Source organism: Cricetulus griseus, chromosome 4 (genome assembly GCF_003668045.3).
Source record: "Cricetulus griseus strain 17A/GY chromosome 4, alternate assembly CriGri-PICRH-1.0, whole genome shotgun sequence".
NCBI lineage: Eukaryota > Metazoa > Chordata > Mammalia > Rodentia > Cricetidae > Cricetulus > Cricetulus griseus.
The window spans coordinates 183689830-183716108 of record NC_048597.1 but is presented as its reverse complement, the minus strand read 5'-3'; the positions used below and the strand labels follow the sequence as shown (position 1 = coordinate 183716108).

General features: G+C 41.6%; 1 protein-coding gene across 1 annotated transcript in view; it reads right to left on the bottom strand.

Moving 5' to 3' along the window:
• The window catches only part of Znf280d (zinc finger protein 280D), a 118967-nt gene extending 100938 nt beyond the window's left edge, over positions 1-18029 (bottom strand). The window contains exon 1 of the mRNA XM_027411194.2: positions 17938-18029. The gene's annotated coding sequence lies outside the window, so the exon portion shown is untranslated. The remainder of the gene's footprint in view (positions 1-17937) is intronic.
• Between the last annotated feature and the right edge of the window lie 8250 nt (positions 18030-26279).

Genomic DNA, 26279 nt, shown 5'->3' with positions numbered 1-26279 from the left:
TTGTTTTCATCGCCATAAGTTATTCATATGGGGTAACTATAGGACTTTAGATATGAGAATAGTTGGAGTGGGGGAAGGGTGTTGGTGAAATGGAGCCCAACAATCCCCAGGAGGAAGTATTCTGTAGGAAAGGCAGGGAGATGAGAGAGCTGGATTCTCACCACAGCCTTAAAGCCTTTCACTGACAATGTGTCTCTAAATACTTTAGTTATACTGTGCCTGTGAACCCCTCCTCCTCCTGCTCTACCCCTTGTCTCACTTTCCCACTGTTCTTCCCTTCACAGAAGATCCACATGAAGCAGTCATAATTTCAATACTACTGTTCCTCTGATCGAAACCATCCAGTTTCTTCTATGGTAATCAGAAGATCTTTCATTTGCTTTAAGTGGTAGACAACCTCTTCCCTCATTCAAAATGGAGAACCTGACGATGTTTTGTTAGTTTTAGAAAAAAAAACATGCAAATGAAATGGCTTTGGGTGAAACATGAGTTTATGCAGTGAAATTAACACTAAGATATGACTAAATAGAGATCGACTGAAAAGACCAGAGTACTGGTGGGAATATAGACATGTAGATCAGAATTAAGAGTCCAGATATAACACTCAGGCTGGATGGGGTGGCACAGGCCTAAAATTCCAGTACTTAGGAATGGAGGAGTTCAAAGCAAGCCCTACTACATAGTGAGTTTAGGGTCGGCCTCGGCTATAAGAGACCTTGACTCAAAAAGTAAAACAAAAGCAAGGCCTGAGTGCAATTTTTGGAACTCACATGGTGAAAGGAGAGAACTAATTTTCTTTGGTTATCCTCTGATCTCCATACATCTAATGTGGTGTGTACACACACTAAGTAAGTTTGTTAAAGGCAGAAAAAAAGAAAATGACCTGGCCATTGTTCCAAGATAAACATAGAGTTGCCATAAAATTCATTAATTCCACTACTGGCTGTAATAGGCACAAGGGCTTGCAGATAAACATTGGAGAAAAAGCGGAATGCTAAATCATTCAGGGTTGTCTCCTCAAAGTAGGATATAAATACCTGTTTTCCACCCAGAAAGCTGGGAGTGGATGTTGTTAATGACTGGTGACCTGGCTTCCCATCGAGCCAGGCATCATCCAAATCTGCCATGTTTATCCCAGACTCTCCTCCCTAGATCTTCAGCTTTAGCTTTATTTCTTAGTCGATAGAACCCATCCTTAAGGGAGGTATCACATGTTCTTTATATCCTGCTAATCTCTACACTGTCTCAATCAGAGACCACATCAGATCCCAGACCCAAGAGCAATTGAACCGGTCTTCATGGTCACTTGTACTCTGAGTTCAATGTAATTATACCTCCTTGTGAGCCAGGGATGGTATTACACCAGGAAGCATTTTTCCCAAGCTATACTGTGTTTAAATATGCTTGTAATAAGCCACCTGCGGTCAGACTCCAAAAGTTTTTGACCCAGAACGAGCTAAGTCAGGCTGCACTGAATTTTCCTTCTTAGTTCACATAGATCATTTCTCTGACAGCAGTAGTGCTTGCTGGGATCCCCTGAAATTGGCTACATACTCAAGAAAAATGAAATGATGGTGTCTACACCAATGTTTGTGTGAGAATGCTTCCAGCAGCAGTATTAACTGAGGCCATATTCAGAAAGATGTGATGGTCATCACTTGGTGACAGATATAAACTAAGGTATAGTCATACAATGGAATATTACTTGGCAACAAAAAGAAACAAAGTACGGATACATGCTACAACATAGAGGAACCTTGAAAATGATATGGTGAAAGGCTCCAATCACAGAAGACCACCTGTCTTATGATCCCATTTACATGAAATGTCTAGAGTATGCAAGCCCAGAGGGACAGAAAATAATCGTCAGTTCCAGAGATCTGGGAGAACGAAGAAAAAAGAGAGGTGGGGTTGAAGAGGTGGCTCAGAGGTTAAGAGCACTGGCTGCTCTTCTAGAGAACCTGAATTTAATTCCCAGAATCCACAAAGCCCCTCACAACCATCTGAAACTCCAGTTCCGGGAACTCCAACTTCCTCTTCTGGTTTCTGCAGGCATGACACACATGAAGCACACAGACAGACACGCAGACAAAACACCCATACATATAAAACTAAAGACAAAAGAAAACTACCAGAGGGCTCGTTATAAATGGATACAGGTTTTCTTTTGGAGATTGTGATGGTTAATAGTCACAGTCATCTTCTCTCCATCTAGAATCACTATGGAAACATTCCTTTGGATGTGTTGATGAGGGAGTTTCCAGAAAGATTTAACCAAAAAGGGGAAGACCTGCCCATGGGTTGGGTTGGGGGTCTTGGACAGAACACAAAGGAGAAAGTGAGCTGAGCAGGAGCCTTGAACCCCTCTGCTTCCTGACTGCAAACACAGTATGACCATCCTCCTCCCGTGTCCCCACCATGATGGTTGTACCCTTGAACTGTGAGCCAAAGTAAACTTCTCCTTAAGTAATTTTGACAGCTATTTTGTGACAGCAATCAGAAAAGTAACTAATATGGAGATGATGACAATTTTCTAAGTTGATGGTATTAATGGAACCATATGAATTTGTCCCCAAAACCATAAAAATGGGTAGATAAAATAAATCTCAATAAGTATATTAACCTTAAAAGCAACAAAAATAAATAGAAATGTTGGCTTTTATCCTTCAGAATAAGGCAAGGTAGTTTATACTTGAAATTTTACATGTACATATTGAATTTAAGGTTAAAGGGGTGGCGATTACCAAGGCAACTTCAGAGAAAGGAAGTACAAATAATAACTCAGGTTGTGCTTCACCTGTTGGGAAACCAAAGCATTTTAAGGTTTGCTGACACATGGAAGGATGAAGAACGCATGTGCATGGGAGATGCTGAGAAAGCCGACTGAATACCTTCCAAGAGCCAAGGCCCATAAAACTTCCTTAGGAGACTACCGAGAATAACAGGAATCTTTCAGTATGAGTCCTCCCCTCCCCCTCTTCCGATGGCCAATTGCAGCAACTACTTTTAGTTTGCTATCTATCTGAACCAGGGACAGTTCCTACCTTGTGGGATGGTTGTACTACACTCTGTGATAAGCCATAGGCATGTTTTCTGGCATGCGTTTATGTTCGTTTTCCTTCTGTACCCTTCCCTGGTGTAGGCAACATTGTAGGTTAACTACAACTATCTCAGTTAATTTCTTCATCTCACATGTGAATGCCAGGTGAAATGTAGGCTATAGTTCCACTCATGAGTAAGATAAAATGTTTTTATTGCAGGAATTCATTGTCAGCTTACTTAAATCTCTAAAGGAAATACCTGAGAGTAATGGAGTACAACAGTTTGGGGGGAGGTGAGAACGTAGTAAACTGTGCTAAATGTATGTCCACTCCTTATAAATGTAAGGACCTCAAATAAGGCTCCTCCATCACGGACACCAGGGATTCTCCTGATTTACCCACTGCATAAAGAAAAAGTGGTGGTTACAGCTGAGTGGGTGCTCATTGGGCACGAAGGCTTGCCTTGCAAGCATGAGGGCCTGAATTTTAGCCCCCAGCACTCATGTTAAAAACTGATTATGGTTATGGTTGCATGCACACCTATAACTCCAGTGGTGTTGGAGACAGAGACAGAAAGGTCATTGGAGTTTGCTACCCACCAGCCTAGCTCCATGTTCAATGGGAGACCTAGTTTCTAATAAGTAAGACAAAGAGTGATAGAACAGGATGCCTAATATCCTTCTCTGTCTGGCCCTTGCACACACATAAATGGTGATCTGTTGTTCAGTACAGATGACTCATAGTTATTTTCTTCATAGTAGAATGTCTTCAACACTGGCTGGCTTTGTGTGTCAACCTGACACAGCTAAAGTCATCAGAGAGGAATGAGCCTCAGTTAAGGAAATGCCTCCATGAGACCCAGCTATAAGGCATTTTCTTAGTTAGTGACCAATGGGGGAGGGCCCAGACCATGGTGGGTGGTGCTGTGGTAATGCAATGGCTAACTGTAATGGTTAATTTTATGTATTAATTTGGCTAAGACACTCCACTGGTCTTAGCATACTCCCTACCATCCTGAAACAGTGGGCCTGATAGAACAACGGAATGGCTTTTTGGCAACAGTTACAGTGCTAATTAGGTGGCAATAGCCTGGAGGGCTGTGGTGAGGCTATTCAGAAGGTAGTATATCTTTGAATCAGTGTCCAATATATAATACAATTTCTCTCATAGCCAGGATTCACAGCTCCAGGAATCAAGGGGTAGAAAGGGCAAAGGTTCTACTCACTATTACCTCCAGTAATACCCACTGTGAAAATTTTTGCTCCCTGTTTCTGTGACCTTAAGTTCTGCTGTCCTAGAACTTTTGGTTCTAGAGTGGAGAGTGTTCCTTCCAGAAGGCACAACTAACATTCCATTTACCTGGAATTTCAGACTTCTGCCTTGCCACATTGAGCTTCTGATGCCCTCAAACCAACAGGCTAAGAAAGGAGTAAGTGTTAGGAAGGGTGATCGATTCAGATTACCAAGTGGAAATTGGATTGTTTCTCCACAATGGAGATAAGAAAGTTTATGTCTGGATTGCATGTCCTATGATTAAAGTCAATGGGAACTACAACAAGCTAATACAGGCAGGATGGCAAAAGGACACAGACTCCTCAGGAATGAAAGTAAGGGCCACTCTTCTGGGGAAAGAGCTAAGACCTTGTGCTTGCTGAGGGTAGAGGAAATATAGAATGCGTCATAAAGGAAGGCAGCTATAAATACCAGCTAAGGCCATGTGTCCAGTTGCAAAAAGGAAGATTATAACTAACATGAGTGTTTCTGTGGTGGTTTGAGAAAGAATGACCCCAGAGGCTTATAGATTTGAATGCTTGGTCACTAGGGAGTAGGAACTGTTTGAAAGGATTAGAAGGATTAGAAGGTGTGGCCTTGTTGGAGGAAGTGTGTCACTGGGGGTGGGCTTTGAGGTTTCAAAAGCCTGTGCTAGGTACAGTCACTCTCTTCCTGCTGCCTGCAGATCAGGGAGTAGAACTCTCAGCTACTTCTCCAGCACCATGTCTGTCTGCCTGTGTGCCACCATGCTCCCCATCATGATGATAATGGACTAATATCTAAAACTGTAAGCAAGCCCCTGATGGGGAATGCACTATGTATGTTTATCTTATTGATTGTTAAATAAAATACTGTTTGGCCAATGAGACAGCAAGTAGACGGGACTAGGAGTCAAAGAGGATTCTGGGAAATGTAGTAGAGAAATGATGATCCAGGCAGGAAGTGACATAGCAAGGAGACTCATATTTAAGCGGAGAAACAGGAAGGGCCCTCTTTTTCCCCTCCGCTCCTGCTCCAGCGGCAAGATGTGATCCCAGCAAGGAGGGACGCCAATAAGGTGTCCGATAAGATAAGTCTTATAAAATATATAGGTTTATGATAGTTAAGACTGAGTTAGCAGATGAGAAGTCCTAGTCATTGGCCAAGCAGCTTTGAACCTAATACAAGTTTCTGTGTATTCTTTTGGGCCTAACTCGGGCAGGCGGCTGATGTAAAGCTCACACGTGGCCGTGGGGCTCAGGCGGCATTTGGCAGAAAGATTTATCGTAACAAGCCCCATTTAAATACTTGCTTTTATAAGAGTTGCCTTGGGGACTGGAGAGATGGCTCAGAGGTTGAGAGCACTGGCTGTTGTTCCAAAGATCCTGAGTTCAATTCCCAGCAACCACATGGTGGCTCACAACCATCTGTAATGAGATCTGACGCCCTCTTCTGGCATGAGGAGACATGCAGGCAGAATACTGTATACATACTAAATAAATAAAATTTAAGAAAAAAGAGTTGCCTTGGTCGTCTCTTCACACCAAAAAACAGTGACTAACATAGTTTTTGTCGTATTTTGCTAAGAATGTATTAGTGCAGATATCTTCATTTTCTTAATTTCTTTTTTAAAACTTATTTAACTTTATTTTATGTGCATTGGCATCCACTGGAACTGAAGTTGCAGGCAGTTGTGAGCCACCACGTGATGCTGGAATTGAACCCCAGATCCTCTGGAAGAGCAGCCGGTGCTATTAACCACTGGGCTATCTCTCCAGCCCTTTTCTTTATTTCTTTATCATGTAATACAACATCAATTGAGATAGAATTAGTTGTGAGGAGCCGCACTCACATTCGCCATTACAAGATGGCGCTGACATCCGCTGCCGGATCAAGTAAACAACGTTGGTATGCATGTGCTCAGTGTTTTTCCACTGCCTAGCCCCGCCTATTCCATGGTGTCATATAGGGTGACGAGTCATCCACCTATCCCAGCTGTACACGCACCGATCAGAGCTTATGAGCCTTTATTAGGGGACGGGATTCTTGGCTCGGGGTCTCCGCTTTTGTAAGCTTATGCTCTCTCTCTCAAGACGCATAAAAGCTTTACTGCAGAAGGATCCGAGTGTCCTGTGTCGTTCTTGCCGGCAAGACGATCACGCGGGACAATTAGTGGTTATCATATTTAAGTTTTGAAATGTCCCTAAAGGGACATTGCCATATATTCTAAAATATATAATGCATTTGAAGTTGTACATGGCATAGTTATATCATGCTAGGCATAATTTTGACCTGGTTATTATTTTCATTTAGAAATCAGGTGTGAAATAAGGAGCTATAATTGTGTGATAAAAGATAAAAAAGATTGGCAAGGGGTTGACTTGTGACAGCTATGCCTAGTTGTCAGCTTGATTGCATCTGGAATTAACTGGGCACACCTATGAATGCTGTTTCTTTATTGCATCATGTGAGGTCTGAAGACCCACCCTAAATCTAGCCCACACTTTCTGGATATGGAAGAAAGACGCTTTTGCTTTTTGCCTGCTTCCCCTCATTCTCACTAGCAAGTTCTTCTATCCTGCTTTGGAGGCAGCTCTCCACTGGTATTAGAGCCTGCTTCTTCAGGACTCTAATGTATACTGAAGACCAGCCGAGAAGCCTTGTGGGTGACTGAACAACTATAATATTCTTGAACTTTTCATTAGGAGACACCCATTGTTGGAGTGTCTGGACCACAATATATATATATATATATATATATATATATATATATATATATAATTTTCAGTTCTGTTCCTTTAGATTCAAAACTTGAGAGTTCTTTTTGCCTTGTTTTGTTTGTATCACAATGGTTCTCAACCTGTGGGTTACTACTCCTTTGGGGGGGTCAAATATCAAATATCATGTGTATCAGATATTTATATTACAATTCATAACAGTAGCGAAATTACAGCTATAAAGTAGCAATGAAAACAATTTTATGGTTGGGGGTCACCACAGCATGAGGAACTGTATTAAAGGTTGTAGCACTGGGAAGCTTGAGAACCATTGCTTTAGAAAATCCTGACTAATACAAACATACTATCTAGACATTCAGTTCATGCCAATCTACATGTCCCTTTGATGATAGGTTTTCAGATGAGATTACCATTAAAATCAGTAGCCTTTGAGTAAAGCACATTGTCTTTCATAACATGAGTGAGCTGAGAGGGGGAAGAGAGAAAGAATATATAGAATATACACATAGTAGATATATAGTGCATATGTATATACACTATATATACAGACATATACAGAAGGTACATATATATCTACCTATATATAGATATGTGTAGTTGACTGTATATATATGTATGTATACATTATACATAGAAAGAAGAATATTCACCAATATGCAGTCATACACATGCTGCTCTCAGTTCTCTTTCTCTGAGTATTTTTACCAATAACAACTTGGGAAGCACCAAGCCAGGCATTAAGGTAGCAAAATCATTTGTCCAGTTAAAAACCTACAACTTGTAATGGCTTCAACATATCATACTCTGTATCAAATGTCATCATATTTTCCCTCTAAATACTATTGTCTCAGAAATGTGACTGATACATTTTTTTCTGTATCTTTTTCATGTCTTTAACTTTTATTTATTTAGGATCTGGGAATTGAATCAAGTCTCACACACCCTCTGTCACAAAGCCACGTCCTCCACCCTATTAATGGCTTTACTTTGATACAATTCACACACCACGACCGTCATCTGTTGGAAGTTTAAGATGGAATGATCTTTAGAATATCCACAGAGCATACAGCCACTTCTACTACACATAACATTTCTATTACCCCAGAAAGTGAGAGACTTCCACTCTTAGCAGTCACGCTAGTCCTGCTCTCTCTGCCCACACCTAGGAAAGCACAGATCCCTGTTACCGGTAGACTTACTGATTCCAATATTCTACATAAGGCAGCATAGTGTGTGTAGTTTCTTCTCGATTGCTACTTCCATTGAGCAGTGTTTTCAGTGTCCATCCATGTTGATGCCAATGTTAGTGCATCGCCTCTTTTTATTGCCAAGTAATATTCCATTTATGGATATGCTAGTTTAGAAATTTTTTTCACTTGCAAAGTGTAAGAAAACTTAGAAAGAATAAAGAAAAAACAACCCTGGAAAAGTTCTCAAGTGAATGGTTACTGAATCAGTCAGTGTTCCCAGCACAATATTCATTGTAGGCATCATTCCTATTAGCAAATAGTTTCCAAAGTCCTCCTGTTAAAAATATGCTCTTATTGCAATTATTTGTGTCTAAGTGCTTTTGTTTATGGGAGAAGAAATTGAAATGACTCTCTTGGCAGTATCATTGCAGTTGTATAAGCCAAAGGATTAAGAGTACCTTTGAGAAGGGACAGCATGTGATCACTCTGGCTTTGAAAATGATGGCAAATTTATATGTAAAATGTATGGAGGATGCTTTCATTATATACTTATGAGACTGTCAGGAAACAGTTTCCAACCCACAAAACTCATTCCCTGTAGTAGAATCCTTGCTGGGTCCGGATCATAGTGCCATGTCCACACTTCCTGGTCAATTCATTTTTTTTAAAGAGCCATTTCTAACATAAAATGACTCTGTAATTCAGACTTCAAGCAACAACTATCCATGCCGGCCTAGTACAGGAATGCTTAAATCTAATCCTAACATCATTCTTGTAAAACAAGAGCCAAGTACTGCCAAGTCCCAAGGTAGAGCTCCTTTTGATTTCCCCTGAACTAGCTGGTGCCCAGTAGTGCTTCACAGGGTATAAACAGAACAGTAGCTACACACCCGTGGAGCAGATGATCCTCTAGAAAGAACAGTAAAGTCACTGGACTTAGTGTGGAATGAGAGGCTCAGCAATTCCATAAAATGAGGAAAGCAAAGGAATTCAGGTAGGGCCACGTAGAACTGTTCCCTCCCACCACGACGGGCTCCCTCACCAACTTTCGTGTTTGGTTTCCTGCTGGTTTGCTTAAATGATTATAACTATCAGTAGAGTAGTAAGTCCAGCCAGGCAGAACTGTTCAGGGTTTGCCTTAGGTGTTCCCTTCATTTACTCTGCTCCCTTCCTTTCTCAGCATTCTTTCCTCTTGAAACGTCTTTAAGGTTTTAAAGGCAAATTACTTATTTTCAAAAGAAATATAGGTATTGAAAAAGTGATGCTAATGATGAAATTCACAAGCTGTTCATGGATCAGAGGTGAATTTCAGGCTCTTCCTACATCTGCACTTCCTCTTCCACAGTGATAAAACATGTCCTACACTCATAGCCATAATGTCTCCACATGAAGGAGCACAGAGGACTGGGGAGGAATGGTTCTTGGATTGCAGACCCTGCTATCTGCCAGGAGTACCTGTTCTCCTTTGAGCCTGAGGCCTGAGAGGAGGACTGTATGATAGAGAAGACTGCAATGTGGTGGTTCAGTTCCTAGAATTAAGAATATAAGATGTTGCACACAGAATAGTGCAGCTAAGAATCAGCCAGGTCAAGTCTTTTTTACGAGGGTTTGTTTCCTGCTCTGCTCTCTTATAATTGTCCTGACAGCTATTGCCAGCCAGGGCATCCTGGTCCACATGTCCATAAGATTTCTTGAAAGATCCTCTAATTGGAAGGTTTAAATAAGGACACAATGCTTATTTGATAGACTGAGTCTGTAGGACTTAAATTCAGTTGGTAGCCTCAGGTTTGATCCCTAGCACTACTAAATATGGTGGGCCAGTGCAAGTCTGTAATCCCAGCACAGGAGAGGTAGAAGCAGGAGAATCAGAAGTTCAAGGTCATTTTCCAACTATGTATCACTTTAAAGTTCAACCCTGTCTCGAAATAATAAATACATATTTCCAGTTTGAAAATAGTGGAACCAAGTTAGTATTCCTCTTTCTCTAGGAAATCACCTGAAATAAGAATGAGAAGCAAATAGAAATGCAATCTGATATCTATGAAAATATAAACTAAACAAAGGTAAAGGGGCTGCCAAAAAGCAGTGCAGAGCAGACAGGATGTGGAGGAAGAACAGGAACTGCGTGTGAATGCAACCCCCTAAAGAGCCTGCAAAACCAGGACTACATCCAAGACACTGATGCCCCTGTCAGTCTGTGCATCCTAAGAAGAGGCAGTGTGATTGTAAAACACACAGAGCGTAGGACTGTGCTCGTGTGAGCAGCTGTAGAAAAGCAGTTAGTGGGGAAGAGGATTGAAAAATAGGCCTGGAATGAGTCTTCCAGCTGCCTACCTGACATTTGGGAAGACATGACAAATAGGTTGTCTCTCTCCTTTAGGTGATGACCCTTAGCCAATTTTTACTAGCCTTGGGCACAACTCTAGCATTGCTAACTAGCAACCATTTGCAAATGTTTGTTCAAAATCAGTCCATGGACCCAAAATGAAAAATGAAAAATAAATCATCCAGGGTGTGTGTGTGTGTGTGTGTGTGTGTGTGTGTGTGTGTGTGTGTGCATGCTTGCTCTCGAGCACATGGTCACACACACACACTGATGGAAAAAGAACAGAAGAATAGCAGAAGAAATACAGGGCAGCACTGATCACAGATGTTTTCCATGGAACTGATGAAAGTTTGAACCAAATGTTTTCCCAGAAATTTGGCAATTAATAAAGCAACTCACTCATAAAGCATGAACATACATACATACATACAATGGTTACTGTTCAGCCTTGCATAGAAGGAAATTTTGAAATATGTTACTGAATGGATAAACCTTGAAAATATTGTACTGAATTAGATGGGATAAACCAACCACAAAACGGCAAATACCATAGATAATGGCTAATCTTGGTTGTCAACTTGACTACATCTGGAGTCAACAAAAACCCAAGCAGCTGGCACACCTGTGAGAAATTTTTCTTGATTGGATCATTTCATGTAGGAAGACCCACACTAAATATGAATCGTCTGAAGTGGAAGACCTGCCCTAAGCCCACCTTTTGGTGGCAGCCTTTATAAAAGGACATGAAAGAAGGAAGGTTTTGCCTGCTTGCCTTTACTTTTGATGGCAAGTTTATCTATCCTGCCTTTGGGGCATTCATTTGCTGGTGTTAGAATACATTTCTTGCTGGGCAGTGGTGGCACATGTCTTTAATCCCAGGACTTGGGAGGCAGAGGCAGTTGGGTCTCTGTGAGTTCAAGGCTAGCCTGGTCTACAGAATGATTTCAAGGACAGGCTCCAAAGCTACACAGGGAAATCCTGTCTCAAAAAAAATCTATTTCTTTGGGATTCCAGTGTACACTAAAGACCAGCTGAGACAGCCAGCCCCATGGACTGAACAACTGTCTGATTCTTGGACTTTCCTCTGGAGACAGCCATTGCTGTACTAACTGGACCGAAGCCTGTAAGCCACTCCTGCATATAAATAGATTTGGTTTATCAGTTCTGTTCTTCTAGAGAACCCTGATTAATGTACCCCCTGATTAATGTACCCTGTATGATTCCACCGAAATTCCTCCAACAGTCAAACGCATAGGGACAGTGTGGAATGGTGGTTATGGGAACTGAGAAGAAGGAAGAGTGGGTGCTGGTCTTTAACGAGTACAGTTTAAGCTGAGCAGGACAGAAGAGCCCTAAGCTAGATGTTTACGTAATGTGATGTGTGTGCACCTCATTCTCAATATAAACGAGGACACCAAGCAGGTGCAAGAGTCAGGAAGATGGGGAGATACAAGGTGGTAAATCTCTAGAAAGGAGCTGGGCATGATGGCGCACACCTTTAGTCCCAGCATCAGGAGGCAGAGTCTGGAAGATCTCTGAGTTCCAGGCCAGCCTGGTCTATATGGTGAGTTCCAGGGCAGGATGGTGTCTCAAACACCATACCTGACCCCCCCAAAACAACAACATCAACAACAAACAAACAAATAAACAAACAAAACTCTAGAAGGGAGAGTGTCCTAAAAATGATATGAAGTGGAATGACAATTTGTAACAAGAGGGAAACTAGATTCTTCTTTTTTATTGTAATTACAAACAAGATTGAGTTACATGACAATCCCAGTTCCCTTCTGGGAAACTAGATTCTTATTAGAGAACAAAGAATTACATATGAGAAAAGTAAACAAAGTGAATGAAAAAATATAATTTAAAATAATTACAGTTAGTAAAGGGCATAGTGGACATGCTTTTTATTGCAGCATTTGGGAGGCAGAGATGGGTGAATTTCTGTGAGTTTGAGGCCTAGTCTACATAGCAAGTTCCAGGCTTACATAGTAACATCCAGTCTTAATAAATAGATAGTTACAGGTAAAAAAAATGACATCTATAGAAAACATATCCAGCAGACAATTATCTAAAATCCACACTTAATGAATCAGAGAAAATATTGGCAATACAGTTGGTGTGGTGCTTGAATGAGAATGGCTCCCATTGGTTCATATATTTGAATACTTGGTCTCCTGCTGGTGGAATTGTTTGACAAGGATTAAGAGGTGTGGCCTTGTTGGAGGATGTGTGTCAATGGGGGTGGACTCTGAAGTTTCAAAAGCCCACACCATTCTCAGGTAGCTCTCTCTCTCTCTCTCTCTCTCTCTCTCTCTCTCTCTCTCTGATTGTGGATCAGATATAAGTTCTCAACTACTTCTCCAGGGCTATGCCTGCCAACCTGATGCCATGTTCTCTATCATATCAGTCATGGACTCTAGCCCTCTGGAACTGGGAGCCCATTAGTGTTTTCTTTGATAAATTGCCTTGGTCTTGCTCATGGTATCTCTTCACAACAATAGAGAAGTAACCAAGACAGCTGAAGAAAATAGGTGGGCCCAGGTTATTTGTCCATACCCATAATCACAGATACTCAGGAAGCTGAGGCAGGAAAATGAGAAGTTTAAGGCCAACCTCCACACTTGGCGAGACACTATGGCAAAACAAAAAATTAAGAAGAGGGCTGGGAGCACAGCTCAGTTGTAGAGTACTTGCTTTGAATGTATGAGGCCCAAGGCTCAACTCCATTTATAACAGTAATACCAACAACATGTTGTGTTTCAAGGAAAATTTGACACATAAAGATCCACCCTGAAATGTAACCTCATAAAGCTGAGAAAATTTGAAACTAAAAAAGGAAAAAATTCCTTGAATAATAAAGCAAAACAGTAACAACAACAAAGTAAGTCATTTGTAAAATGTAAAACCAAAATAGGCTGGTGTAAAATTCCTCTACAACTGCCAGGTGTGGTGGTGCACGCCTTTATTCCCAGCAGGCCTGGACTCAGAGGCAGGTAGATATCTATGAGTCCAAGGCCAGGCAAGGCTATATAGAGACACTTTGTCTCAAGCAAACAAACAAAAATATTCGTCTTCAAGTACATTGAATTTTAGAGGACAGAAGGGAATGCCTCAATGCCTCTAAATCCTTAAGGAAAGAAAAGTATGACTCCAAATATCTACATAATCCAATTGTCATTTAAATATACATTTTAAAAATCCATGAGCTGTGTCAGTATTGGGGAAATACTTGAAATTCCTACTACAGTAAAAGTACCAACTTAAAAAAACATTTTTGTGTATGAGTTTGCTTGCATGTATGTATGTCCATGCGGACCCTGTGCCTGCAATGCCCATGGAGGCCAGAAGAGGGCATTAGATCCCTTGAACTAGGGTTACACATGAACGTGAGTCATAACGTTGGTGCCAGTGTTCTTAACCACTGAGCCATCTCTCAAGTACTAACTTATTAAAAATGTATAAAGGCTCTTCTAAAAGGTGCTTAGACTCCTTGAGAGCCACGTAAGGCAGGAGAAGAACCCGAGGAAGGAATTTCAGATAAATCTGGGTAACACAGTAAAACCTTGACCAAAAAATTGAATTTTTAAAAATTAAATTTAATGTAAATTAGAGAATTAAAAAAATGTGGACTGGATATGTGGCTTAATGATCGAGTGTCTGCTGGCATGTGTAAGACCTAGGTTAAACCCCAGCACCACAAAACAACACATAAAAGTATAAACAAAGCAGTAACCTAGAAGATAAATGCATAAAGAATGTGAACTGTTTACATAAAAGAAAGCATAAATGTCTCTTAAGTCATATATGAGAAGACAATCTCATCATTGTGAGAAATACAAATGAAGACAAAGCCCAAGTGCTGTGCCAAGGGGCGTTTGTGGAACACGTGATCATCCATCAAAGTTGCAAGCACACATTCTTTGCATCTGTAATTTTACCTCCAGGTTTTATCCTGTGGCGTTTTTAAAATATGCACAAAAATTAAAAGTAGAAAGCAAGTCTTTGGCCAGGCGGTGGTGGCACACACCTTTAATCCTAGCACTTGGGAAGCAGAGGCAGGTGGATCTCTGTGAGTTTGAGGCTAGCCTGGTCTACAAAGTGAGTTCCAGGACAGCCAGGGATGTTACACAGAGAAACCCTGTCTCAAGAAACAAAAAAAAAAAAAAAAAAAACAAAAAAAACAAAACAAAGCATTGTTTGTAAGAGCCAAGGTCTAGAGAGCACTTAGATGTCCATTAATGTCAGCCTGGTCGAATAAATTATGTAGCGGTCAGCTGCTAAGGAATGGGGATACCTTTCTTTTTTAACTGATAAATAATAGTAAGTTCCAACTATTGTTTAGTGGGAAAAAAAAAACAAGCTCAAGTATATAGAGTTTAGCATAAAAGGCAAAAGCTGTAAGTATGTATTCACCAGTATTACACTCAGGGATGTATAAGGTTTTGGTAGTGTTAGTTGTCTCTGAGGATGTGTCTAGACAGGACCTGAATAGGATTTACTACTATATATTCTTGAGCTGTCCAAATGTGAAGACATGAATGCATTATCTATTCATAACTGAATAAGCAAGCCATGTATGGTGCTGTTTGTGAGATCTCTCTTCTAGAAGATCTGTGAGTCCCCTCAGCTGGGAGTGGCTAGGAAGGGTCCTTGTCCTGTGCAGCTGCTGCTTTTGTCAATGCCATTCTGGGCTATTTGCCATCTTCTTCTGAGCCTTACCCTGTTCATATTACCACGGCAGTCTGAGCAGGATGGTGCTGCTTGCCGAAAGGCTTTGAAAACTAGTTTCAAAAAATTCCTGGGCTTATTCACAGGCAATCACTCAGAACTTCATACTTGAAACAGCTGTCTTCATAAAACCTGTTAGCTTCTTTCTCAGTTGCATATAACTTACAGAGGTTTCCTTTTGTTTATCTGAAAACATTTCCTCCCTGGGGTAAGCTACATTTTCTTTCTTTCTTTTCTCTCTCATTTTTAAAGCATTCTTCATTTTTATATATGAATTATAGTGATTTTTGGGGAGGTATGATTGTACCCAATTTCATCTTTCTTTTTATTTTATTCATTTATTTTTGGTTTTTCAAATCAGGGTTTCTTTGTGTAGCCTTCCCTGTCCTGGAACTCACCGTGTAGACCAGGCTGGACCTCAAGCTCACAAAGATTCCCTGCCTCTGCCTCCCAAGTGCTGGGATTAAAGGCAGCTCCATCACCACCCGGGTCCTTTCTCTCTCTGTTTTTTCTATTTTCTTTTCTGAGCAGGGTCTCATTTTCTAACACAAGCTCACCTGGATGTCACCATGTAACCCAGGCTAGCCTCAAACCACCGGCCGTTCTGCCTAAACCTCAAAGGTGCTAGGATTGTAGGCATACACCACCACACCCAGCCCACATCTTACTTCTTTCATAGCAATGAGGTGGACATTTGGAACTTTAGAAAAAACAAACCAACTGGCCAAAGATAATTGATGTGCCTTTTTAATTTTCTACCGAATTTTAGCCATGTTCCCCTCAGCTGTTAGAGGCTGGAAAATCTTGATTGTCCAGGCTCCCAAGCTTACTGGTATTTTCGCAACTAGAAGTACACAGGTCATCCCTGCAGGGTATTTTTAGGCTATTTTGTGGCAGATTGCAGGGGTAACTTGACCCCATATTTTTAAACACATAATTTTTCATGAGGTAGAGATTATGGCCTCTTAATGAAATTTACTTGCAATCTCCTGATACCTTATTAAGCTTCCACCAATGACAAGGTCCCATTAGACCTGCCTAAGCTAAAGCCTATTTGATATTAGAACACAAGGAAAGGTCTCTGCCTAAGTAGATTACAGGCACACACATCAAGCAAGGCAGATTTCTAAACAAGGGAACCCAAAGCACAGAATTTGCATGCATTATTCACTCCTGCTCCGTGTAAACATGCAGATATTGCTCCGTGAACTTTGGCCCACCGTGCTTAAGAACAATGGTTAGAACATTAGCACAGGATCCCTCTTTCCATGGCTGCTGCCAGAGGACTTTGAGGCTCCACTGGGGGATTTGCACAGTAATTCCCTCCTAACACCCTCGGGTCTGAAATGTCACTCGGAGCTTTGTGGGCAGGCTGGTTTCTTTACCTCTGTGTGGCAAGTCTCTGCTTTGTGCGTTCCATTCCCATTTCCTGTCGGCCCTTCTCCTACTGGCCTCTGGGTAAAAGAGTAACTTCTCCAGGTCATATTTCCCTAATAAATATACATTTTTGATTTGATTGTTAAACACTGTGAAGAAGCAATGCAGTCTGGGCTGTGCTCAGCTCAGCAGAATTAACCCCTCTATTTTGCTTGACTTTAGGCATCCTGTTTTGTGGCCAATAAGGCCGTGTGCATTCTATGATGCGATCTGTTCTTTGAGTCACATCATTCTCCGCCTTCCTTGACCTTAGTGTCCTCACTGATTCATGTCCATGTCCACATTCCGTGTACAAAAGAAAAAGGAATCTACCATTGCCCTTAAAATTGTTCTCCATGAGGGCGAAATGAGATGAGAGGGTCTCATTCTACCACCAGGCAAAGTCTCACTAGAGTTCTGAGTTAGAAAGACCTGTATCGTCTTCAGGACTGGAGCACAAGGGAAGGTTTCAACTAGAGATAGGAGCCTTTGCCTTACCAACAGCATTGAAAGCTGCAGGGCAGAAGGAGATAACCAAAGGAATGAACGCAGATAAAGAAGAGCAGAAAACAGCTCCAGGGCCCTTTAGAGATTGCAACAAGAGAGGGGTTAGCAAGGATTCCTACTCTATAAAACTGGAGGAAAATAAGAGCATGTAGTTTCCTTGAAGTCAAGTAAAGAAGGTATTTTAGGGGTGGGAGATATAATTGGTTGCAGAGGGCTTTCCTAGCACACTCTGGGCTCCATCTCCAGCACCATGTAAAAGCAGGCATCGTGGAACAGGCCTGTAATCCTAGCACTAGGGAGGTGGCTGCAGGAGGGTCAGAAGTTGCAGGTCATCCTCGGCTATGTAGTGAGTCTGAGGCCAGCCTGGGATACCTGAGACCCTGTCTCAAAACCAAAACTAAAAGAAAGAAAAGGGAAAGTATTTTAGGTCATCTGTGCCAAGCCTTGACGAAGATTAAACAGTGGAAGAGGAATTTGGTAAAATGGGAGAAGCACTCAGGAAGGAAGTGTCAGTGGAGGGGGCAGGACTGAAGCCCAGTGGATAGCCTGGCACCTGTGGAAACATGTCACTCGAATCTCCGGCCACAGGGGGCAGACTTGACTGACAACCCCAGCTGAAGTGCCTGCAGATCCATCACTGCATTTGTGGTTAAGACCATGTTTACCCGGCCAGCGACTGAACCCGGAAGAAGTGAGTGCAGGTTCCTCTAAGCAGCAATTTTGGCTTAAAGACTCACCTCGATTGCCACAAAACCTTCTTAGTACCGTGTGTGGTCTGAGATGCCTTCTCCTCAGTCTTTCCTTCTGCCTCTCCAGGTGTTTGTTCTCTTCCACCATTCCTGTGCCCCTCCGCTTTTACAGGCATGTCCCCCAAGTAAATATCTTGCTCATCTAATTCCTTCCTGATGACTGTTCTTGTTTTGTTTCGTTTTGGTTTGGTTTTTTTTTTTTTTTTTTTTTTGAGATAGGGTTTTTCTCTGAACTCACTTGGTAGACCAGGCTGGCCTCGAACTAACAGATCTGCCTGCCTCTCCTTCTCAAGTGCTGGGATTACAGGCCTGTGCCACCACAACTGGCTCCTGGTGATTGTGTTTAAGAGTTTCTGAACAACAACAAATGGAACAAAAAGAGGTGCAGTTCAGCATCTTTGGTACTTCCCCCACAGTCAGTCCCACTGGCACTTCAAAGGAAGGAGGGTGTCTCTCAGAATAAATATTCTCCAGCACACATCTCTCCATTTGTCTCCACACCTTTCTGTGAATTGGCAGCGTTGGTGGTTGGCATTTGTGTGTAACAGATGAGAGAACTGTTGTTGAGAGCTGGAGTGAATTGTCAGGGTTTCAGTGGTTAGTGGAGGGAAGACTGCAAAAAGCAGCATGTGTTCCTTAATGGGGTCACAGTGGGGAAAAAAAAGTGTCATTCGGTTTGTTTCTGTGCAAACTCCATGGAGTGTGCTTACACAAGCCTAGATGGCAGGTGTCGCCTCACACCTCACTGTATTCCAAAGGAATACTATGGCATAGCTCACTGCTGTATTTTATTCTGACTCCAAGCCAGAGTTCTTTTTGTCATGGTATCCTGTAACCCCTCCAACTATAAGCAGAAATCCACCCCTTTTCTCTTCTTCCTCCTCCTCCTCCTCCTCCTCTTCCTCCTCCTCCTCCTTTTTCTCTTCCTTGGGCTTTTCAAGACTGGGTTTCTTTGTGTAGCCTTGGCTGTCCTGGAACTAGCTCTGTAGACCAGGCTGGCCTCCAACTCACAGAGATCCATCTGCGCCTGCCTCTACCACCAGCCCCTTATCCTGCTTCTTGTTTGCAGCAAGAGAAAAGGAATGTGCAAAATCCTTCCATTGTTCACTCCACTATATAGCTGGGTCCTCCACTCTTCAGGAAATTCTCCACAGTGGTGATGACAAATCCTTCTGAAATACCTTTGTTTACATTTCACAGCTGTACAGAACTATCCTCTGAGCCACACTGCCACCATCTTCTGGGTCTGTGCACAAAAGATCATCGTAGCTGGTCTTGTTGACTCAAAAGAAAAGGCAAGGAGGGTCACAGGACCCTCACCTGACTGTTCAGCCGATCCTTCTAACCAGTTGTGTACAATTCTTCCTGTGGCCTCACTCAGTGTATAGTGTGGGCTGGAGTGTGTAGGTGGGGAAGGACTAGAGCCTATACAGCCATGGAGGAGTCATCATCCACACTAGGTGCAGACCATCTAGTATGGCTGCTTTAAGGCCACCCACACTCCAGCCTGTCACCCCTTACCCACTGATGTCAGTAAGCCTGATAAAATCATTGGTTCCCCAGAGTGAACTTTGGTAGAATCATACTTCAGACTGTCATTGGGACCTTAGTAGGAGGGGGTAGATGAAGGAATTCTAGCAACATACACCAACAGCTCCCTGCCTGTCAGCCTTGCTTTTAGTGGCTGCTTTCCAATTATAGAATAAAATCAAATTTTGTCAAGGCTCAGAACATGCTGCTCCAGAACACAACGCACGTTGAAGCATTGAGGTGTCAGATGCAGCATTGTCTCAGCATAGCAAAGCAGTGCGATGACACAGTGGGTCACCTTGATTTCATAGTCCCCTGTGGTGATGAGAAAAAAAAATAAAGTAGCATTGTGATGTCATAGTGAGTTATTGTGATGGCAGTGCAAAGAATTGTGATGTCACAAGGGAGTATCGTGATGTCAAAACACAACATTGTGGTGTCCCAGTATGGCAGTGCGATGGCACAATGGATCACTGTGATTTCATAATGCAGTGTGGGGGTGGAAAAAGAGGGGTCTTGTGATGTCATAGTAGAGCACTGTGATGACAGAATGCAATGCTGAATCACAGTGCGGCATCGCAATGTCACAAAGGAGTGTGTGATAGCAAAATGCAGCACTGTGATGCCACAGTATGGCAGTGTGAGGGCACAATGGGTCACTGTGATCTCACAGAGCACCACAGTGATGGGAAAAGGAGTGCTGGCATCATTGTGAGGGCATAATGGACCACTATGATGTCACAATGCATCCCTGTGAGGGCACAAGGGATCAAAATAGAGTACTGTAATGGCCCCGCTTTCCATTATGATATCACAATGCAGCATTATGATAGCAGAATATATATGAAGGAGAAGCACTGATTTCACCTGGAGAATTGTGATGACAGTATAACATTGTGATGGGACAATGGAAGATTATGGCATTATTCAGCTTTATGATGTCACAATAAAGCATAATTGGAGAATATAATACAATACACAGTTCAGCATTGTAATGACATTATGGAACTTTTAATATCACAATACAGCATTGTGATGGCACAAAAGGGATTTTTTGTTTGTTTGTTTGTTTGTTTTGTTTTTCGAGACAGGATTTGGAGACTGTCCTGGAACTAGCTCTTGTAGACCAGGTTGGTCTCGAACTCACAGAGATCCACCTGCCTCTGCCTCCCGAGTGCTGGGATTAAAGGTGTGCACCACCAATGCCCGGCCAAAGGGAATTATTTTAATTGCATTTTGTGTATATGTGTGTGTGTGTGTGCACGCGTACATGTGGAAGTCAAAGGATAACTCAGTTCTCTGCTTTTACAATTTGGATTCCAGGGATTAAACTCTGGTCATTAGGCTTGGTGGCAAGTATCTTAATCCTCTGAGTCATCTCACTGGACCCAAGAAAAAAATTGAGGATATATTTCTGAAGGCAAATGAGATTTAGATTTGTTCGTGCTGTAGAAAGGCTTGATCAGAGTTCTAGAACACTGTTAATGGGGGTCTAAAGACTGGCTGGGATAATTGCCTGGGTGGAATATCTGGAGGTAAGAACAAAATCAAGCCTTTTCTCACCAGATCCAGATTGTGAATCACAGACGCTTGTAAACAGATGAGTGTCATGAATACATGTATGTTTAAGGTAGATAATTTGATCTCAATGAGTTGGATGAATTAAAATGGGGATATATAGAGACAGGAATAATGCAACATCTGGATGCCTTTTAAAGAAGATCTCCTGCTTTTAAGCAAATAGCCACTTGATAGAGTGGAGAAACTGGGAAAGCAAGAGAAAGTGAACATGTAATAGCTAAAGGCATTCTCAGCCCAAGCCACTGACTCCCGAGCTCTGAATTAGGACACAGACTCAAGACCTGTACCCCCAGTTTATTGAATTATCCTCTCCCTTGCATAGTTGTTTTGGTCTTTAGCAAATGCAGTAAACCCAGAACACAATGCCTAACACATGAGTTTGCTCAGTGAATTACTTTCTCTCTTTTCTTGACAAGTTCGGAAGCTTTAAGTATTTATTTCCACGACTAGATGTTAATATAAGCTAAATTAGTGAACACTCACATACTCTGTATTTTCAATGGTGCTAAAGTCTGTGACACAGAAGGAAATATTGTATCACATTTGCATTTGGGAGAATAAATTTACAGTCAGGATATTAACAAGAACTTTGAGTTTACATGATAGTCTGAGTTTATTCAACCATCATTTGAACCGTATCTGTGCAAAGAAATATAAAGACAAATATAACCAAGTGTTGGTCTCTGGGAGCTCAGAGTAAAGAATCAGAGACCGCCAGACAGTGGTGGCACATGCCTGTAATCCTAGCACTTGGGAGGCAGAGGCAGGTGGATCTCTGTGTTCTAGGCCAGCCTGGTCTACAGAGTGAGTTCCAGGACAGCGAAGGCTACACAGAGAAACCCTGTCTCAAAAACCAAAACAAAACCCAAAACAAACAAAAAGAATCAGAGACCAATTAACACATGGCCATCAAAATGGTTTACAACAAACCATAGGAGTTTATCGCAGTATTATGTGGCACATTGGGCAATTAGTTGACTTTACAAATGGAAAGGGACATTTGCAAAGAAGCAATCCCTTTAGATAGTCTCCAAGTGTTGCTGTGGTTCTCTTGGCACACAAGGTGGACTACAAAAGCAAGGCTCTGTCTCATTTACATACATGGGAAGTTAAATTCAACCGAAAACAACAATAATTATGGTTTAAAGAACATTGAGGCTGTCTGCTTCTGGGTGTAGCTTGTTTTTCTAAGACCATGAGGTCCATTATTGGGCTGTCCATCCTTAGTCTTTCTGGTTTTCAGTGTGAGCACTACAGCTATACACTTCCTTCTTAAAATCATCTTCCTGAGCTATTTACTCTCTCACCTATTTTTTTTTTTTTTTTTTTTTTTTTTTTTTTTTTTTTTTTTTTTTTTTTTGGTTTTTCGACACAGGGTTTCTCTGTGTAGCTTTGGATCCTATCCTGGTACTCGCTCTGGAGACCAGGTTGGCCTCAAACTCACAGAGATCTGCCTGCCTCTGCCTCCCGAGTGCTGGGATTAAAGGCGTGAGCCAACAACAACCGGCCTCTCTCACCTAATTAGTATCAAGGATTTGCTGGTTTACTGTGAGGTTCTGTCTGTATCTTTTCTTTTTCTACACAAGAAAGTACATGAGGCTGGAGAGATGGCTCAGTGGTTAAGAGCACTGGCTACTCTTCCAGAGGTCCTGAGTTCAATTCACAACCACAAGATGGCTCACAGCCATCTGTAATGAGATCTGGTGCCCTCTTCTGGCATGCATGTATATATGCAGGCATAACACTGCCTAATAAATAAATAAATAAATAAATAAATAAATAAATAAATAAATAAATCTTTTTTTAAAAAAGTACATGTACAGACCTACAATACACCACACACACACACACACACACACACACACACACACACACACACACACGCAACTTTATTTTCCCAAAGATGCTTATAGGCAATAACCAGCTGGTCCTTACTGTCTTGACTCCATTTTTAAAGTTGCCTACTAATTTACTTTCTGCACCTGCCTGTTTTGTGATTCTACAGAAACCTGATGGGCAGCTTCTTGCTGTTCTATGGTCCATGCAGGTTGTGGACTGGCTGCCCCTATTTTTCCTGGTGTGTCTATAATGTATGTACTTGTTAAAGAATAGCTAAGATGAACTTCTAGAAGTTTAATGGATAGAGTACAGTTTTAATGTTTTTAAATAAGTATTGCCAAATTACTTTCCTACAAGACTGTACCAATTTATAGTAACAAGACTATGTTTTATATTATTGACACTTTATTCTAGGTTTAATTTTTACCTTTTCCATACTATTATCCTGGTGGACTTTTTAAAGAATATATAAGACAAACATGGCATCACATGTCTGTAGTCCCAGCACTCAGGAAGCTGGGGAAAGAGGGTCAGAAGTTTGAGGCTAGCCTGGGCTCAGTAGAGAGACTCTATGACAAACTAAACAAAATGAAACAGAAAACCCAAAGCAACAGCAACAAAGGTAGATAGAGTTAGTTATGAGATTCATTAGATAAATGCAGATAGCAAAGTTGAACAAGTTTTTATTACTCATTCTCCCACACCACTTTTTTTTTTGAGAGGGGATTTTTTTTTTTTTTTTTTTGGTTTTTCGAGACAGGGTTTCTCTGTGTAACTTTGGAGGCTGTCCTGGAACACAGTCTGTAGACCAGGCTAGCCTCAAACTCACAGACATCCACCTGCCTCTGCCTTCTGAATGCTGGGATTAAAGGTGTGCAACAATTCAGCTTCATTTATACTTATTTTGATATAAACCTTCTCTCTAAATAATTTGCCCATTTTTCTGCTGAGTGCTTAAGTCTCTGGTTGTTTTGTCCAGTTTTTCTGCTCATTAAATAAATTGGCCTTTTGCCTAATTTTTCACACACTGACGTCATCCTTTCAACCTTTTCTCTGCCCCTCCCACATCCTTTTGGACTTTTAAATACAAATTTCTTTACAGCTTGGGTTTGACATGATACTTAGGAAGGTGTTTTTCACTCCACAATGATATTAAAACCTTCACTATGCTTCTATCAAACACTTGTGTTTTCTGAGATATCATCTTACACCTATCAGAATGACTAAGATCGAAACACCGATGACAGCTTATGCTGAAGAAGATGTGGAGAAAGGGGAACACTCCTCCATTGCTGGCGGGAGTGCAAACTTGTACAACCATTTTGGAATCAGTATGGTGATTTCTCAGAAAATTAGAAATCAACTTACTTCAAGATCCTGCAATACCACTTTGGGCATGTACCCAAAGGAGGCACATTCACACCACAAGGACATTTGCTTACCTATGTTCATAGCAACATTATTTGTAATAGCCAGAACTTGGGAACAACCTATCTATCTGCCCCTCAACTGAAGAATGGGTAAAATGTGGTACATTTACACAATGGAGTACTTCTCAGTGGTAAAAAAAAATGGCATCCTAAAATTTGCAGGCAAATAAACAAAACTAGAAAAAAAAAAAATCCTGAGTGAGGTAACCCAGACCCAGAAAGACAAATATAGTATGTACTCACTCATAAGTGAATACCAGACATAAAGCAAAAGATACCTAGCCTACAATCCACAAACAGATGGAAGCAGATGCAGAAATCCACAACTAACCAGTGGGCCAACCTTCTGGAATATAATTGAAATGAGGGAGGATCAATAATATGAACAAAGGAGTCAAGACGATGATGGGGAAACACACAGAGTCAGCTGACCCGAGCTAGTGAGAGATCACTGAATCCCCTCGAACAAATGAGGAACCTGAGCTGGCCGGTTAGAGCGTGGTGCTAACAAATGGGGAACCTGCATAAGACTGAACCAAACTCCCTTAATATAGGTGACAATGGTGCAGCTGGGACAATATATGAGGTCACTGGCAGTGGGTCCAAGATCTAACTCTAATGCACAAACTAACTTAGTGGAGCCCTTTCCGTACGGTGAGATACCTTGTTCAGCCTAGACACAGGGGTGTGGGGGGTGGGGTGGGGAGGTGCCTTGGTCCTGCCTCAATGGAGATGATGGGACAGACTTAGTAGACGTCATTATGCTCTCTGAGGAGCAGATGGGAGTAGAGGGGGAAGCGGGGGTGGAGGAAGGAGAGGAGGGAGGGGAACTGGGATTGGGATGTAAAAAATAAAAGGCTTTAAAAATAAAATAAAAAAACACCTTGTGTTTTTTTTTTTCTGTTACACAAAGCCACCACAATGTAAACTGTCATTTACTGTTAGACCCTTACGCTGGTTCCAGCTTTCAGAATGGTACTTCTTGAATCTTGGGTTCCCCGAGACACTGGAGAGCAGCGAATCAACATCTCTCTGGAGCCTCTTCCTGAAAACCTGTTTTTCTTCTCTACTTCAATAATCACAACCGCTTGGACCATATCTCATTTCTTGTTTTGTTTTTTTTCCTTACTTCATTTTGGATGCTCAACTCTTAAATGCCCCTTACCACTTCACATGCCACTGAAAAGTCAGTGCCCCAGATTGGCAGAATACCTTAAAGCTATGGCCAATTCTAAGTTTAGCAGAGGGATGATTTCCCAGCTCTTGGATGTCATAGACCTATTAATACATTTCACTATCACAGTTAGCATTATAAAGCCACCTGCCTGATTCTGGCAGCTCAGAGGCAGCTGGCAGTCACAGGCTATCAAACCCATAAAACTAGAAATAATGTCTAATGTATTAGATAATGGAAAGAAATTTTGTAGGGGGTCCTGAGAATTTAGAAGTTGGGTGAAAATCATCAGTAACAACACTACCAGTTTTGCATTTATACTGAAGAAAGAATAAGACATTTCATTTAATACTTATATGAAGCATTTTTAGGTTACCATAAACTTGAAATTGACCACAACATGAAACCACTGCCAAAAAGTTAATGCATTTTTGACTGGAAAAAGAATTAATAGCTAAGTGTTCATAGCCTCTCCCCTCCTTCCATTAGCCAAGGAAATTTTTTCTTGGCTAGGTTAGTTACTTGGCCTCATTAAGGGATTAGTGGATTGAGTAAGAGGGAAAAGGTTCAATTGATCTCCTGGAAAAGTCAGAGAGTTGCACAAGAAAAGGGATTCTGAAGAATGGAAGAGTTACTGAGAAAGGCAAAGCACCAGCTAGAAGAAGGAGTTGGGCCGTTTACAACAGGAAGAAAGAAATTAGATTAGTAGCTGCTTTGTAGCAAGGCTTTTCGGAAGAGGTTGGAAGGCTTCGGGAATTATTGCCAGGCATGAGGGA